At 46.3% G+C, this 16,575-nt stretch overlaps 1 protein-coding gene across 1 annotated transcript in view; it reads left to right on the forward strand.

Moving 5' to 3' along the window:
* Positions 1-8,268: 8,268 nt before the first annotated feature.
* The window catches only part of TSPAN9 (tetraspanin 9), a 191,867-nt gene continuing 183,560 nt past the window's right edge, over positions 8,269-16,575 (forward strand). The window contains exons 1-2 of the mRNA XM_087814481.1: positions 8,269-8,343; positions 13,815-13,878. The gene's annotated coding sequence lies outside the window, so the exon portion shown is untranslated. The remainder of the gene's footprint in view (positions 8,344-13,814; positions 13,879-16,575) is intronic.

Consider the following 16,575-nt stretch of genomic DNA (forward strand, 5'->3'; position numbering starts at 1 on the left):
CTCTGAAATCAATAAAGATATATTTAAAAAAAAAGAAAGAAAGAAATTGTGCCACAGATCCCTGTGACTTTTCTTTCTATGCCATCTTTTCCCACTTTTTTCTTTCAGATTATTCCCATTGAACTATCTTCAAGTTCATTTTCTCTTTCCATTGAGATCTTTATTTGGCCTTTAAGCCCATCCAGTGAATTTTAAAATTCCAGATATTTAGTTCTAAAATTCCCAGTGTGGCTCAGTTGGTTGGGTGTCATTTTGTGCACTGAAAGGCTGCCAGTTCAATTCCTGGTCAGGGCACGTGCCTGGGTTTTGGTCTTGATCCCCAGTAGGGGGCATGCAGAAGGCAGTCGATTAATGTTTCTCTCTCTCTCTCCCTCTCCCTTCCCTTCTCTCTCTAAAAAAAAAAAAATAAAGAAAAAATCAATAAAAATATTTTAAAAAATAATATTTCCATTTGGTTTTAAAAAATATATTTTCTATTTTTCTGTTGTCATTTTTATCTGTTCATTTATTTTAAATGTATTATTCTTTTATATCCTTGAACATTGTTATAATAGCTGCTTTAAAATCCTTGTCTAATAATTCCAATACCCGAGTTTTCTTGGAATTGGCCTTTGTTGTTTACTTTTTCCCTCGATAATGGGTCATATTTTACTTGTTCTTTTGAGCAATTTTTGGATTACATCCTGAATATTTTGAAGGTTATGTTGAGGAGACTCTGGATTCTATTTTATCCCTCAGAAAAGTGTTGATATTTTTCTTTTATCAGGCAATTAACTTGGTTATACTCAAACTATAAACTGTCTTACCTGCAGCCAGCAATTGCTCAAGTCTCAGTTTGGCTCTTTTATCTTTAGCTGGGATTCTGCTCATGTGTGGTTCAGGCATGACTCACAGACTTGGGAGAGAGTTTATATAGAGAATTTTGGGGTTTTCTTCTCTGGCTCTCTCTGTTCGTCCTTCCTGGATTCACCCCTCACTATGCTGCAGCCTTGGTTGCTCTGGGCTCTGTCTGGTTCCTCTGCCAGAAAGACAGTGGGTTTTCTATTGGAATCTTAGCCATCCTGTACTGCACTGTGACTGTGGCTAACACAGGGAAAATCCATAAAAGTGGGAACTCATCTCATACCTACTTGGGTTCACTCTCAGGAGTCCTCAGGTAGTTGGGGTTTTGTTTTGTTGTTGTTGGTAGTGTTTTTGTTTGTTTGTATGTTGTCCAGAGTATAAGGGCTGGTCAATTAGGAGCTTATTTCTCCATACCAGAAATAAGACTCTTTCCACAAGGCTTTTTGTTTTTTTAATTGATTTTAGAGACAGAGGAAAGGAGAGAAAGAGAGAAAGAGAAACATCGAGTTGTTGTTCCACTTATTTATGCATTCATCGGTTGATTATAGTATGTGGCTTGACCGGGGATGGAACCTTGGTGTGTCAGGATGATGCTGTAACCAACTGAGCTATCTGTCCAGGGCAACACAAGGTTTTAAATAGGTTCAATTCTCCCTGTTAAATTCCCCAAACCCTCCCTTGATCTACAATTTCTTTTAACTATCTGCCCTATGTATCTTCCCTTCTATAGCTTTTTAAAAAAGAATTGTCTTACTGACCGGCCAGCGTGGTTGAGCATTGACCCATGAACCAAGAGGTCACCGGTTCAATTCCTGGTCAGGGCACATGCCTGGGTTGCAGGCTGGATCCCCAGTAGGGGGCGTGCAGGAGACAGCCAATTGTTTCTCTCGATGTTTCTATCTCTCTATCCCTCTCTAAAAATCAGTAAAAACATATTTAAAAAATTTCAGCAAACTAATCAGGACATAAAAAAAAAAAGAATTGTCTTACTATCTCCATTTCTCAGCTCCTACTCTCTCTCAACTCTCTCCATCATAGCTTCTGTCTCATCATGGCCAAAAAAAAAACCAAAAAAAACAGGCTCTTTCCAAGATCCCCAGTGACCTTAAGCTCACTTAATATGATAGATATTTATTAACCATTGTCTTCCTTTTTTTTTTTTTTTTTTTTATCTTTATTGATTTCAGAGAGAGGAAGGGAGAGGGAGAGAGAGAGATAGAAACATCAATGATGAGAGAGTCATTGATCACCTGCAGCCCGCAACTGGGGCATGTGCCCTGACCGGGAATCGAACCCCGATAGCCTGGATCCTAGGTTGATGCTCAGCCGCTGAGCCACACCCGGCTGGGCGCCATTGTCTTCCTTGAACTCACTCTTTTCCCCTTCAATCTAATCCTCTCCTCCTGTTGCCTATCTCCACTGTTGGCTCCACCAACCACCCTCTTAGGCTGGCCAGAAATCTGATGAGTCATTCTTGCCACCTTTCCCCCCCCAATTCATCATATTCATTGCCAATCTGTACATTTCACTTTCCAAATCTCTCTGAGGTCTCTGATATCCCTCCTTTGTCACTACCACCAACCTAGACCAAGCTAACTTCATCTTGTGCCTAGACTCCTGCTAGAGCCTCCTGTTTCCATGTTGGTTCTTGCACCCTCCAATTTTTTCTCTGTATTACAGCCAGAGTGATAGTCTCAAAATGCAAATTTGATCCTATCACACTCTTATTTTAAATACTTCACTCTAAGACTTGCTTACGACATATGTACATGCCAAAATCCTTTTTTTTTTTTTAAATATATCTTTATTGATTTCAGAGAGAGGGAGAAGGAGAGAGAGAGATAGAAACATCAATGATGAGAGAGTCATTGATCGGCTGCCTCCTGCACGCCCCCAACTGGGGATGGAGCCCGCAACCCAGGCATGTGCCCTGACTGGGAATCGAACCCCGATCGCCTGGATCCTAGGTCGACGCTCAACCGCTGAGCCACGCCCGGCTGGGCCAAAATCCTTAACATGACCTGGCATAGTCTGCTGCCAATGTGATTCTTTGCCCTTATCTTGCATCGTGGCCCTGGCCCCAACTGCCTTGCTCCAGACATATTAACATTTCCTGTACTGTGGCAAATTCATATTTGGGTTTAACACTTTTAATTGGTCAGTTGTTTTACATGTGGTTTTGGTCTGCAGGGCAAAATTTAAAGTGCGATTTTAGCCCAGCCAGTGTGGCTCAGTGGTTGAGCATCGACCTATGATCCAGGAGATTGAGGTTCGATTCCCCATCAGGGCACATGCCCCGGTTTTGGGCTCAATTCTCTGGGGTGGGGGGGGGGGCATGCAGCCGATCAATGACTCTCTCATCATTGATGTTTCTATCTCTCTCTCTCGCCCTCTCCCTTCCTCTCTCTGAAATCAATAAAGATATATATATTTTTAAAAGTGTGATTTTAAATAATGGAATCGCCCTTCATAAGCATTTAGGAATAGTCAAAGATCCTTAAGAAAGTTGATACAAATGTAGCTGATATGGCTATTATTGTTGTATTTATTGATTATAACCAACCACGCAAATTCCTCAGTTGCTGCTCACATGTTCAGCTGGATGGTATACATGTGGCACACGCATGTACAGACACTCACAGATAGTTGTTACCACGTGTTTCTGAGACTCTACAATAGGAGGACAAATGCCAACCAGCAGCTTTAGCTTCCCCAAAGGCCTTCTACAGTGGTGTTCTGCTTTTTTTGGCCCCTATACGTTCTGTCTGATTTCACAATGTTGCCTGTGCATTTCTGTCGTTATAGATAGAGTACATGATGACCACGAGGAATTCCAGACATAGAATCTGCACTTCTTTAGAAAAGCATCTGACCAAGACGTTGCAAAACCTAGGTGGCTCCACACTAGCCCCTCCTTGGAAGTGCATGCTTTCTGGAAGTGCATGCTTTCTGCAGGTGCTGACCCGTCTTGGGTCATACACACACATGTGCACACCCAGCCAGAGTTACTGGTGTTCATAATGCTCAGTGATTTTGATCAGTTTCTCTTCATTTTCATGCTTGAGAACTCACTCTTACCCCTACAATACATCTGAAGATAGCCAGGAATTTGAGGGCCCTGATATGGTCCAGGGGTTGGCAAACTATGACCTGTTCTTTATTTATTTTTTAATCATCACCTGAAGATATGTTTTTTATTGATTTTACAGAGAGGAAGGGAGAGGGAGAGAGAGAGAGAGAAATACTGATGTGAAAGAGAAACAACATCAGTCAGTTTGCTTCCCATATGCATCCCGACCAGAGATTGAACCCACAACCTGGCTATGTGTCCTGAATGGAAATGAAGCCAGCAATCTTTTGATGCATGGGACGACGCTCAACCAACTGACCCACACTGGCCAGGGCTGATACCTGTTTTTGTAAATAAAGTTTTATTGAAACACAGTCATGCTCATTCATTTATGCATTGTGTATGGCTGCTTTAGGCTACAGTGGCAGAGTTGAGTAGTTGTGACAGAGACCGTATGGTCTGCAAAGTCTGAAGTATTTAGTATCTGGCCCTTTCAAGAAAAAGTTTACAGACCTCTCATTTAGTCTCTGTTTTCCAACTCTTTAGCAACAATTAATAACAAAGTAGAGTTGCCAGACTTGGCAATGAAAAACAGAGGACACTTAGATAAACAGTGAATTTTAGATAAATGACAAATACTTTTTTTCTTAGAGTTGTACTTATGTTCCAAATACCGCAAGGCAACCTTTTAATAAGGACCTGTACAAGATGCCTATCATCCCCTCAATCTTGCTACACCCACCACACTTTGAGCTCTGGAAAAGAAAGAAATTGAAGGAAGGAGGGGCTCTTGGGATGATCTGTATTCTTTAGAAGAGGGAGCCTAGAAAAAAAGCGGAACAGTCTTGGTCACTTCTGCCTGCCTCACCATGACAATGTTGGGTTTGGGTCCTCTTGGTGCAACTGGTAGGCTTCAGTGACCAAAGAGCACTCTTCAAATGGCACAAATAAATGTTGTTGAAGGGGGATGAGGTAGGGAAGAAACTGTTCCACTAATTTTTTTTTTTTTAGATTTTTAAAATTGATTTTTAGAGAGAGAGGAAGGGAGGGGGAGAGAGAGAGAGACATTGATCAGCTGCCTCCTGCACGCCTCCTACCAGGAATTGAGCTCACAACCCGGGCATGGGTCCTGACTGGGAATCGAACCAGCACCATCCGGAGGATATCGCCCAACCACTGAATCACACTGGCCAGGGCAAGGAAGTGTTTCATTCCCCTCCTCCCCAGTCCCCTTTTTTGGGGTTAATCCTCACCTGAGGATAGTTTTTCCTTTGCTTTTCAGAGAGAGTAGAAGGGGGGGAGGGAGGGGGAGAGGGAGAGAGAGAAAACATTGATGTGAGAGAGACACATCGACTGGTTGCTTCCCACACATGCCCTGACTCAGGTTGGGGAGTGAATTGCAACCCAGGTACGTGCCCTTGACCAGGAATTGAACCCACGACCCTTCAATGTGTGCACTGACACTGTAACCACTGAGAACACCAGCCATAGTGGAACTGTTTTATTCTTCACGCTGGAAAGTGCTTCTTTAAACTAGCAGCTCCACTGTGCACTTAACTGAGGGTTTATGTTTTCTCATTGTCTGGTTTAATGCCTTGATTTTAATCCTGGGTAAATGTAGAAACTACCACTCTTTACTGGTAGATGTGGAAGCTGACTCTCAAGCAGTGTCATCTCATGTCGAAGAGTTGGTTTGAAGTCACTTTGGATGGAAGACATCTCTGAAGTAACTTACACATGTAGCTGATAGAAACTGGATAGAGTAGCAATTAAGTGCCAGGACCTGTAACCAGACCACCTGGAGTTAAATCCTGGCATAGTCATTTACTGGCTAAGTGACCTGGGGGAAATAACCTGCTTTTTTGATCCTCAATTTTCTCATCTTTTAAATGGAGGGCTGATGGTAGCAGCTACCTCATGGAGTTTCTGTGAAGATTAAACGAATTAGAACATGTAAAGAACTTAGAACTGTGCCTGGCACATAAGCATTTGGAAAATGTTAGCTGCTGTTCTGTGCTTTACAAGTGAAAAAGAAACCTCTGGCTAAATGCAAAGTGTATGAAAAAACTTCTAGCAGTATGAATTCTCCCCGCCAGGTGTCACAATTCAGCAGGCACTGTCTATCCCTTAGCTTGACTTGGTGTGGCTGGCTGGAAACTTAATTTTTTGCTTATCATTTTTGATTTGATTTGGTGATTTCAAGGGGGATAAACTGACATTTTATCCTTTGAGGTCTCTGGGGATCCAGGAATTCCAGCAGAATTGCTGACATGCAGGGCTGGAAGGAGCTGTTTGGAATACTGCCTTTGTTCATAGTTAATGTGACCTATAATTTATTGTCCAAACCAGGATATTTTGAGGGTGAATGGGGGACTATTATAACTATGCCAGGACAGGAGTAGTAAACGTGATGTGCCCAACAACCTGGATATAGACACCTTACCTATAGGATGGTTTTTCCTCAGCATTTTTAGAATCTTTAGGACACAAACTCACTGACATTGCTCAGAAGCCTGGTGCAGTAGAGGGGGACCTCGATTTTGGAAGTTCCTGCCCTAAGGGTATCTTGCCTCCTTGTCAGGTCATTTACTTGAGTTTTGTTCTCTGTGGACGTAGTAGTATGTATCTGCCTCATAGACTGCAAGTCACCTTAGCCTCCTTTGTGTTGAATAATTCCGTATCATCTGTGGCTTTCCTCATTGGCTTTTCCCTGCAATTGTAAACCCCTTTGGAGGCACCAAATCCTCCCTCTTTGGATGTGTTGAAGGGGGGTGAGCAGTGTCGCCACTTTCTGGGTTATTGCTAAAGAGATTTTTCTACGATTTCTTCTATCCCTAAGGCTCATCATCCTACTATTTCAAATTTGCTTATCTTTCTTAAAGGGCAGGAGGAAGCTAACCTTTGTTGAGTACCACCTTGCGTCAAATGCTGTGATTTTGCCCCCATCATCTTGGTCATCCCATCAACCCTGTGGCATTGGTATTATTAAGGTGAGGAAACTGAGGCCTAGAGATGTAACAGCCCATAAAAGGCAGAGCCAGGATTCAATTCCAGGTCCTTATGGCCCCAAAGCCTTGTGGTTCCTACCGCACCAGTCTGCCTCCTGCTGCCTTTACAGTAAGACCAGCCCTCAGCAGACATCACTAGCAAGCCCCTTTCCCTCGCTAGGTGTCAATTTCTTCTGGAAGTTGGTTGGTTTGCAATATGTGCTAAAGGGCCGGAGATTGGGGCTAGTGGGGGAATTCATGGGGGGCATTGAACAGGTTTGAAGAAAGGGAATGGAGAGTCAGGAGATGGATTATTGGTGTAATAGACAAAACCAAGACTGTGTGTGTCTGAGGGGTGGGGGCTCAGGATATGAGTGGAAACTGCCCGTCTAATTAGGAGAACTGAAGGGGCCCCTGGTGATTATAACCAGGTTTAAAACTTTGACTCATATCATCCTTAGAACATCATCGTGCACATGGGGAGCACAGAATACCTTCGACGGCAATATGATGAGGAGGAGAGCCGGCTGCCAGTGGTCTCCTCAGAGAAGAGCGCAGGTCGTCTGCTTCAAGAATCCAGGCCTGGAAATGCCTATAGGAAGCACCCGGCCAAAGATGCCGAGCTCGTTTCTCCCGCCTCAGTTCAGTTCCTCCGGGCACACGGTGCCCTTTACCAACACTTGGAGGCCTTTAGCTCCTGGGGAGACAGATAGCGGCTCCTCCCTGCGGTATCTAATACACACCCGGGACATCAACATCTCAAATAGTCCGCCCCAAATACCAGGGACGGGTTTCTGAGGTGTGGGTGTGGGGGTGGTGAGGTCAGACAGCCCGGCCGAGGGGGAAGCTGAGCCCCGGGCGGCGCGGGCCTCCCGGGGGCAGCGGCCCCGCCCAGCAGCACCGGCCCCGGCCCTGACCTCCCCTCCCCAGCTCCGGCCGGGCCGCGAGCGGGCCGTGAGCGCGAGGGGAAGGCGTCGTACTAGCGCCTCTGAGGCGCGGCCGACCCGAGAATGCAGCCGTGGGGACGGGGGGAAGGGTTCCGGAGCCCCAGGGGGCGGACTCGCCTGGCTCAGGAAGCGCGTGCCCCGCACGACGCTGGCCTCCCTCCTCCGGGTTCCCCCAGTTCAGACGCTGGGGATCCGGACGCGGGGCGTCGGAAGCCCCTTGCCCCTCCCCCACCCCCGGCTCGGCCTGGCCCCGGCGGCGGCTCCCGCCCCGCCCCGCCGCCCCGTCACCCCGCCCCCCGCGCTCCGGCCCGGGCCCCTACGCCTCGCCCCGCCCCCGCTCGGGCGGCCGGCCCCGCCCCGCAGCCTCGCCATTCCCGGGCAGGCCCCGCCCCCCGCCGCGAGCCCCGGCCCCGCCCCCCGTTTCCGCTGGCGGCGGCTGCGGTGGCAGCGGCGAGGGAGCGCGAGGGAGCCGGGATCCCGCATTCCTGGGAGCTCGGTGAGTGCGGCCCGGGGCGGGCGGCCTCGGGCTCGGGAGCGGGCGAGCTTGCGGGGCTCGGGCAGGCTGTGGGCGGGCTCGGCGAGCCCTTCTCCAGGTTTCCGGAGGGGAGCGCCTCAGGGGCGCTGCGGGCAGGGGGTGTCGGGAGGGCGGCAGTGGGGCGGAATGAGGGAGGGATGGGGTAGGCGCCCTGTGCGGGCCGGGACGCGGCCCAGGAAGGGGAAGGTGTGTGCGGGGCCCGGGAATGGGGCGAAGAGGAATCTGCACGGAGAGGCTCGGAGGACCTTTTGGGAGGGGAGCCGCGGGAGGGTGAACCGCGGGATCCCAGGCGGAGGGATGGGAGGAAGTCTGTGGGGTGCCACAGAAAGACAGAAGGGTAGAGCCTGGGAGCTGTCATGGGTTTCCGACTGTGTGTCCCAGTAGATCCCAGTGGCTTTGGGGTGGTCCATACAGCGCCCCCAGGGAGGGCCGGGGGCTCGGCCAGGAGTGGGATACCGCCTTCAGGCCCCCGCCCCCCCGCACCCTGACCATTCCTTGGGCCACCGCTGGCTGATCGGCACTCAGAGTGACAGAGCTTTGGCACACCTCGAAGTACGAGATATAGTCCATCTGTGCCTCCAGGTTTGGGACTTTAAGAAACTTTCTTGTGGTTAAAAAAAAGTCTAAAGAAGAAACTGGCTTGCTATGAGAGCAGTATTTGTGCTTGTGTATCTCGAAACAGGAGTCTTGGATCGCCTTTTTTTGCAAGATATTGGTCTCTTCTCTACCTCTTCTCTAGATGCCTGTAATGTTTGGGGAAATTTGAAGCATTGGGATAGTGTGGGATCCCCTGGGCTGTGTGGACCTTTCCTCTCCCATCCCTAAAACGGGAATAAGAAGGCAGTTGTTCACCTCCCTTTGGTTCAGAGAACTAAACTCATTATGTAAGGGTGCCCTTCTGACCTGCAGCTGTCCCCTTCTCTGACTCAGGTATTTCCTCCTCCAGGAAGCTTTCCTGGACTAGTGGAGAAAACTGAGGACTCCTGCCCTGATCCCTGTATACCAGCCAGCTTTCCTCTCCCTACTAAAAATAGTCATAGAGAATGTTTTGTATGTAGTTCTGCTATAAAGATGTGCAGTCAGCTTGTCATCATAAGTAATAGAGGGGAGGAGAGGTATTATGGATAATTTCAAATAATGGATTGTACAAATCACTTATATTTAGCTAAGGAATGCAGCCAGTGAGACAGACATTTACACCAACTTCCTACCCTCTGCCTGGTTCTGGCATGGCTGTTGCAGCTGGGCTGTGGGTTGGGGGCGAGGAAAGAAAGAGGATAGGGGTGGATAAAACTTGAAGAGTAATTCAGCTCTGCACTCCTTCATTGAAGACCCGCTGTATGCAAGGCTCTGAATAGCCAAGAGTGAGCCACAATCAAGTGGGATTCTTTTATTTGAATTAATCAGATATTAATCTTCTTTAAATCTACAAACTGATATTTAATATTAATAACAGTAACTAGTGTTTATAAAATAATTTATAGATGGCCAAGTGCTTTCTCTGCTCATTAGCTGTATATAATTTTATTTGATTCACATATAATCTTGTAAAGTATATGTTATTTTTAATTGCCTTCTTATAGGTTGGGAAAATGAAGCTCAGAGAAAATAAATTGCTTCTCTGAGGTCACAGAACTTATTAAATGGAAGAAGCAGAACTTGAACTTGTGGCCTCTGACCCCTCAAGCCCTGTGCTTTTCCTATTGTGCTGTGCCCTCACCTGCCATTTTTCTCTATTGAGCCTGAGGAGCTTAGCCCCAACACCACCTATGTGTGCAGCCCTGGGCAAATTACCTTCCCTTTCCAACTTTCTGTTTTGGAGGGTTATTGGGTTAAAATGTTTCTACAGTCTCTTCTGGCATCAGATAATTAGCAGTATAAGATTATATTAGTAGCCAACCAGACAATAAGTGTGCTTTATTTTTAAAAAATTTTAATTGTGGTAAAAAAACCACATAACAAAATTTACCATCTCAACCATTTTTTATTTTTTATTTATTTTTCTTTTTAAAATATATCTTTATATTTAAAAGATATATTTTAAATATATCTTTCAGAGAGAGGCAAGGAGAGGGAGAGAGAGAGATAGAAACATCAATTGTGAGAAAGTCATTGATCAGCTGCCTCCTGCATGTCCCCTACTGGGGATCAATTCCACAACCCGGGTATGTGCCCTGACTGGGAATTAATGCCAATCGCCTGTATCCTAGGTTGACACTGAACCGCTGAGCCCGGCCCAGCTGGGCTCAACTGAGCATTTTTAAATTTTAAGTTCAATTGCATTAAGTATATTCATTGTTGTGCAACAGATCTCCAGAACTTTCTCATCTGCATAACTGGAAGTGTATACCCATTAAACAGTAACTCCTCTTTTCTCCCTCTCCCCAGCCCTTGACAATCTCCATTCTATTTAGTGTGCTTTATTCAGCTCCTACTATGTGCTTAACAAATGCTGCCCTTGAGGAATTAATAAGGAGAAGCCGCTCAGTTTAAGTGGGAAGCCCCTGGGCCAGGGATAGCTGGCTCATGTCCTGGTCCTCATTCCTGAGCCTCTAACTCCAGCACTGGCTGGTATTGTTAAGTGAATGAGTGAGTCAGTGTGGCCTTGGGCAAGTGCCTTCACCTCTTGTAGCTTTAGCTTCCTGCTTGCAAAGTAAGGATAACACCAGGCTCTCAGGCCTTTGGAGGAGCAATGAGACAATGTGTGTGAAGCAACAAGCTTAGGGACTCCTACATAGCAGGTGTGCAGTGGATGGTGGCTGTTATTTATACTCTAGCTGAGGAGACTAGACAAATATGCTTGGAACAAGAGATGACAAGACTTATTTTTTTCTGCCATTAAAGCCCAGGCTTGCTGTGGTTGTTGTTCACAGTACTGAGGGAATGGATCTAATCCAAGTGCCTGCCTATCTAGCCTTATCTCCCACTGGTGTCCCCATAGGAACCCTCAGTTCTAGCCAGACAGATCTCCCAAGCATGCTTCACTCATTCCTTCTTTGTTCTTTAGTTCATACTGTCCCATCTTCCAGGAATGCTCTTCCCCAGTTACCCTTTCCCTCTTTCCACACCCTACTAATGTCTGAGCTCTTTCATTGAACCTTCCCTGGCCACCTATCCTAAAAGAACCTTTTTTTCTTTGGAACTCCTATGGCATTTTCTGTCTTAATCTCTACTGGCTTTTATATACTGCCTGGGGTGATTCTTTAGTGAATTTGACGAGTACTTCGAGTATATGTGTCATAGTACAAGAGACTGAGCTAAGTTCTGATGATGCAAAAATGAAAAAGGTAAAGGTCCTTGTCTTCATGAGGCTTATAATGCAGTAAAGGGTTAAGGAAAGGGTTCAAAAATGACAGTTCAAATTATAAGGTCATTGGGCTGTGAGAATAGAATGTTATGTAGGTTCAAACAGTGGGATAAATCACCTGATTTTGGAGGAATGCTTTATGTAGCAGGTGGTATCTGACATAAACTTTGAAAGGTGGTTTGCATTTCAACAGAAGGGAGGAGGGACCAGCTTGAGAAAAGGCACTAAGAAGGTGTTGGGGTGTCTGAATAGTATAAGTGGGCCAGTGAGTGGGTTGTTTGCAGGGAAGCTGAGAAAGAAAAGGCTAGATAGGGAGATAATGGCCATATTGTAGGTGGCTTCAAATATCCAACCAAAGAATTTCTTTCATTCATTCATTCATTCATTCATTCATTCATTCATTCAAGAGAAGGTGAGTGCCCACCATGAGCAAGTACTGAGCTGGTATTAGGGAGACAGTAGTCTACCTTGGGAGGCCCTGGGAACTTTGCAGGCTTTTGAGTAGGGGTTGCAGAAGCAGGGCTAGGCCTCAGGTGGGTGAGTCTGGGATCTGTTAAGAGGATAAATCATGGTGGGGAGAGTGGCTAGGCAGCTGTGAAGAATGGTGAGGGACTGAATCTGAGACATTTTGGAAGAAGGATTGAGATCCTTTGTGAATTGGTTGGCTGGGGGTGGTGAGGAAAGGATGAAGGGGGATTGACATGGATTCTGAGCATCATTGCGAAGATGCAGTGCCACTTGCTGTTCTAGTGGGTATCATAGGTTCTCTAACTAGATTGTAAGCCTCTTCAGAGCTTAGATTTTAATTGCCTCTGTTCTCCTTGGCCCAGTATTCATTGCTGAGAGGCACAGGGTAGGCACAGTGGGGACTCCTGACATTTCCAAGAAATGAGTCTTGTCATGGGGATGTAATGTATGGCATGGTGATTATAATAATACTGTACTATAGCCGGGCTGGTGTGGCTCAGTGGTTGAGCATTGACCCTTGAACCAGGAGATCACAGTTTGATTCCTGGTCAGGGCATATGCCTGGGTTGGGGGCTTGATCCCCAGTAGGGGGAATGCAGGAGGCAGCTGATCAATGATTCTCTCTCATCATTGATGTTTCTGTCTCTCCCTCTCCCTTCCTTTCTTTGAAATCAATTAAAAAAATGTTTTAAAAAACATAATGCTATACTGTATATTTGAAAGTTGCTAAGTGAGTAGATCTTAAAAGTTTTCATCACAAGAAAAAAAATTTTGTAACTATGTATGTATGTTGATGGATGTTGACTAGACTTATATGGTAGTCATTTTGTAATATATAGAATATCAAATAATTATTTGTACACCTGAGACTAATATAATTTATATGTCAATTATATATCAATAAAAAATGTGGATCCATTTTGCCATCCAAAAATAAATAAATAAAAGAATCTTGCACCTTCCAGAATCCCATATTTGCATCCACAGCAGTATTTTCACATGGGCCTGGCTTTCTCCAGAGTCATGTTTCCACAGAACCAAGTGTTTCCTATGTATATCTTTACACCCCAGGTTAACTACCCTTTAAACTTCTGCTATAATTTCATCTTTCATTTGATGGCCATTTTCCACCAAAGTTTTATTGCTCCACAAGAGTAACTTTAGATGTGGTAGAGATGAAAGCAACAAAGTGGCCTGTTCTTTACATCTGTTGCCCAGGGTATGTGAATCAAACTCGTGTCTCAGTAAAGTTACACACTTTTACATATCTTGAAACTTTGGGTTACTTGTGAATGGTCAAAATTACAAATGTTAAATCCTTGGATGCCAGGGGTCCACCTCAGAGATGACAAATATGTGACATGGATACTGCTACTTACATCACTGCCCATAGCCGACATCATTAATCGATCATGGCTGTCTTTCCTGCTGAGCCAGGGCTTGGGTTCTGCTCATTATGCTTTAGGCACTCACCACCAGCTGAGTGGAATGGGCACAGCAGCTGGAACCAGTGTGCCATTTCTGGCCTTCTTCACCTGTTGAATGAATGAATTCTTGATGGGAGACTGCTGCCCCAAAGAGTGGCAGCTGCTGGACAGCATTCACCCTAGAGTGGCTTCACAGAGAAGTGATGACCTAATTTTTTGTTTTGCTGCAGGAATATCCTGGGATCTCTCTATCTGTCAGCAGCCAAGGTGTTTGTAGGAATTCAAAGGAAACAGGTCAGTGTCGTCCTAGGTCCATTGTGGTGGAGCCTTAAAAAGTCTGTGTGTTATAAACTGTTTGAAGTCAAAGTCTCTTTTGCCCTTTAATTGTGGGTTGGGGAGGGAGGATAACATAGGATGCTGATATTTTTTAGATATCTCTCTGCCCTAGCACTTGACTTGGAAGTGATAAACTCCTTAAATTGGGCTTTGGGGGCCAGGAGAGAGATCCTCCTCTCCATTGTTTCTGATTGGTAGCTGGCAGTATTCTTAATTTTTTTCTTGGAGAGCCACCCTGATTGCAAGGAGGAAGCCTAGGGAAACTGGAGAGGCCTGTGACTTCCTGCTTCCTGTCTCCTCCCAGCAGGCTTGGGAGCTAGGGTGGAGGACTTTCCACCAGCCATTCAGAAAAGCATCTGTGGGATTCTGGCCAATGCTACCTATCTCTTGATCCTCTGCACTGGCTGCTACAGGAATGCCCCTGGCCTTCCAGGTGGCACCCTCTATCAGGACCCTCATCAAGGTCCTCCTCTCTGCTCCTGCAGGCTCCTGGGGTCTTGCCTTGTTCATCTAGTCCCTGTGGACCTAGAGCTGGGCAGAAACTACTTTCGGCAGCCTGTGTGGATGGTGCTGATTCAAGTTCCCTGGGGTTGCTGCTTACAGACAGCAACCTGGTCTTTTATGTTTTAATACCTGAGTGTTTTATTCTGTGGCTTCCCCCTGCTGGGTGATTTGTAAATCTTTTACCTTCTAAGAACCTAGCAGTGTGGTGGTGGTGGGGCGGTGGGCATGGGAAGGATGGTGCTGGCTGGTAGCTTATCCTGCCAAAAGATTCCCTTCTCTGTGAGTTCCAGCAGAAATTATTTGGTGTCCCAGGAGTGGCCACAAAACCTCTTATTGTCCTGCCATCATCTGCACATTGTACTCAGGTTGCCAATATTCACATTTGTCACTATCCTCAGTTTCAGACTTTTTACATATGTCCACACTAATTTATTTAAAGTGTATTAAATCTTAATTTAAATCTTATTTAATTTTCACAAGAGTCCAGGGAGGGAGCTGTCATTTCCCCCCATTTTACAGAGATAGCAGCTAAGGCAGAGAGTGAGTCCGAGACTTGCAGGCTTCAAACCCAGACAGCCTGGCTGCCACGCTGCCCGTCCTACAGCAGACCTTGGCCTGCTGTTCCCGTAAGGTCCTGGGCGGGCCTGCCTTGAGCTGCTGTAGCAGCAATATGGGAGCTCCCATTTTAAGTCTCCCCCCTTCCTGGGGCCTGGGTGGGTGTCGGTTTTCATTCTCACTGCTCTGGGATTTGGGGCACCACCTGTGAGTGGACTGTGCAGGGCAGCCAGGCACATGGGCCTGGGCCGAGGGAAATCAGCCTGGTGAAAATCAGGTGGTGGGGAGGGAAGGACTGAGGCTAAATGATGAGAGTCCTTGCTGCTCAGCATATGCTGGCTCCTCACAGCACATCCTGCCCCATGACAGAGATTCTGTGGGGCCTAGTCCTGGGGGGCAGAACTTGGTGGGGAGCTTCCCAGGAGGGCTGCATGGTCTGACATCACCAGTCATCTTAGACAGATGATGGTCCTTCTGTGCATCTGTGTTGAAGCCACAGTGAGGGAGACCTGAGTGGAGGACTATCCAGACAGGAAGTGTATCCTCTCCTATGGCTTTGGTCTCAGAGGGCTTTGGTTCAGCTGTCACGCTGCTGAACCTCTGGAATGATGATCCTGGCTCCTGCCTCTGCCTCTAACAGGCTAGGTGACCTTTGGCAAATTACTTGCTTTCTTCTGGTTGTCTTCTACCTTAGAAGGGGAGGCTGGGTCATCGATTACTATGGTTCTTTCCAGCTCTGATAAAAGTGGTATCTGAGGTGGGACAAAGGTATATGTCTGAGTTTTGGCTTCTAATCCTGGGGCTTCCCAGATACCTCTTCCTCTTACTGTGTACTCTCTGGCCCTGGCCTAGAGGTGGATGGAGGAGGAAAGAATAAAGTTAATGAGTAAACCCAAGGCCCTGATTTCTGATAGAAGCTGGATGGGGGTGAAGGCTGTTTACGGAGATGGTAGCCTGCCTGATTAATGGCAGGGTCTTGCTGCTTGACTTCCATCCTGTGCTCACAGCTCTGCTGCTACTTTCAGCCCCAGCCTGATGCATTTAGGAGTTAGAAGGCTCCATTGCTGGAGTCCAGCCCAACAAGTTAGTAATTTCAACTTCACTTATAGCCACAGCATAATGAAACATGAGTATCTGCCTGGGTGAAGTCCAGCTTCCAAACCCTTTCCCTCCTTTCAGATCATAAACACAACCAAAAACTTAGCTGAACTGAACTGGGGCTCTTGAGAAGTGGGTGGAGCCAGAAGGAGCACTTCCGCAGGCTTTCAGTGTCCCAGTGTGTGTGCTTCTGTCTACATTCAAGAGTCAAATGCAGATTACTTTTTTTTTTTTAATCCTCATTTGAGGATATTTTTTCTGTTGTTTTTCAGAGAGTGGAAGAGGGGGGGAGAGAGAGAAACATCCCTGTGAAAGAGACACATCTATTAGTTGCCTCTTGCATGCACCCTGACTGGGTCTGCAACTGAGGTATGTGCCATTGGCTGGAATCGAACCCAGAACCCTTCAGTCTGTGGGCCGACGCTCTAACCACTGAGCCAAACCAGCTAGGGCTGCAGATTGCTTTTTTTTTAAGTATTTTATTGATTTCAGAGAGAG

This window comes from Miniopterus natalensis, chromosome 2, assembly GCF_054644295.1.
Source record: "Miniopterus natalensis isolate mMinNat1 chromosome 2, mMinNat1.hap1, whole genome shotgun sequence".
Classification (NCBI taxonomy): Eukaryota; Metazoa; Chordata; class Mammalia; order Chiroptera; family Miniopteridae; genus Miniopterus; species Miniopterus natalensis.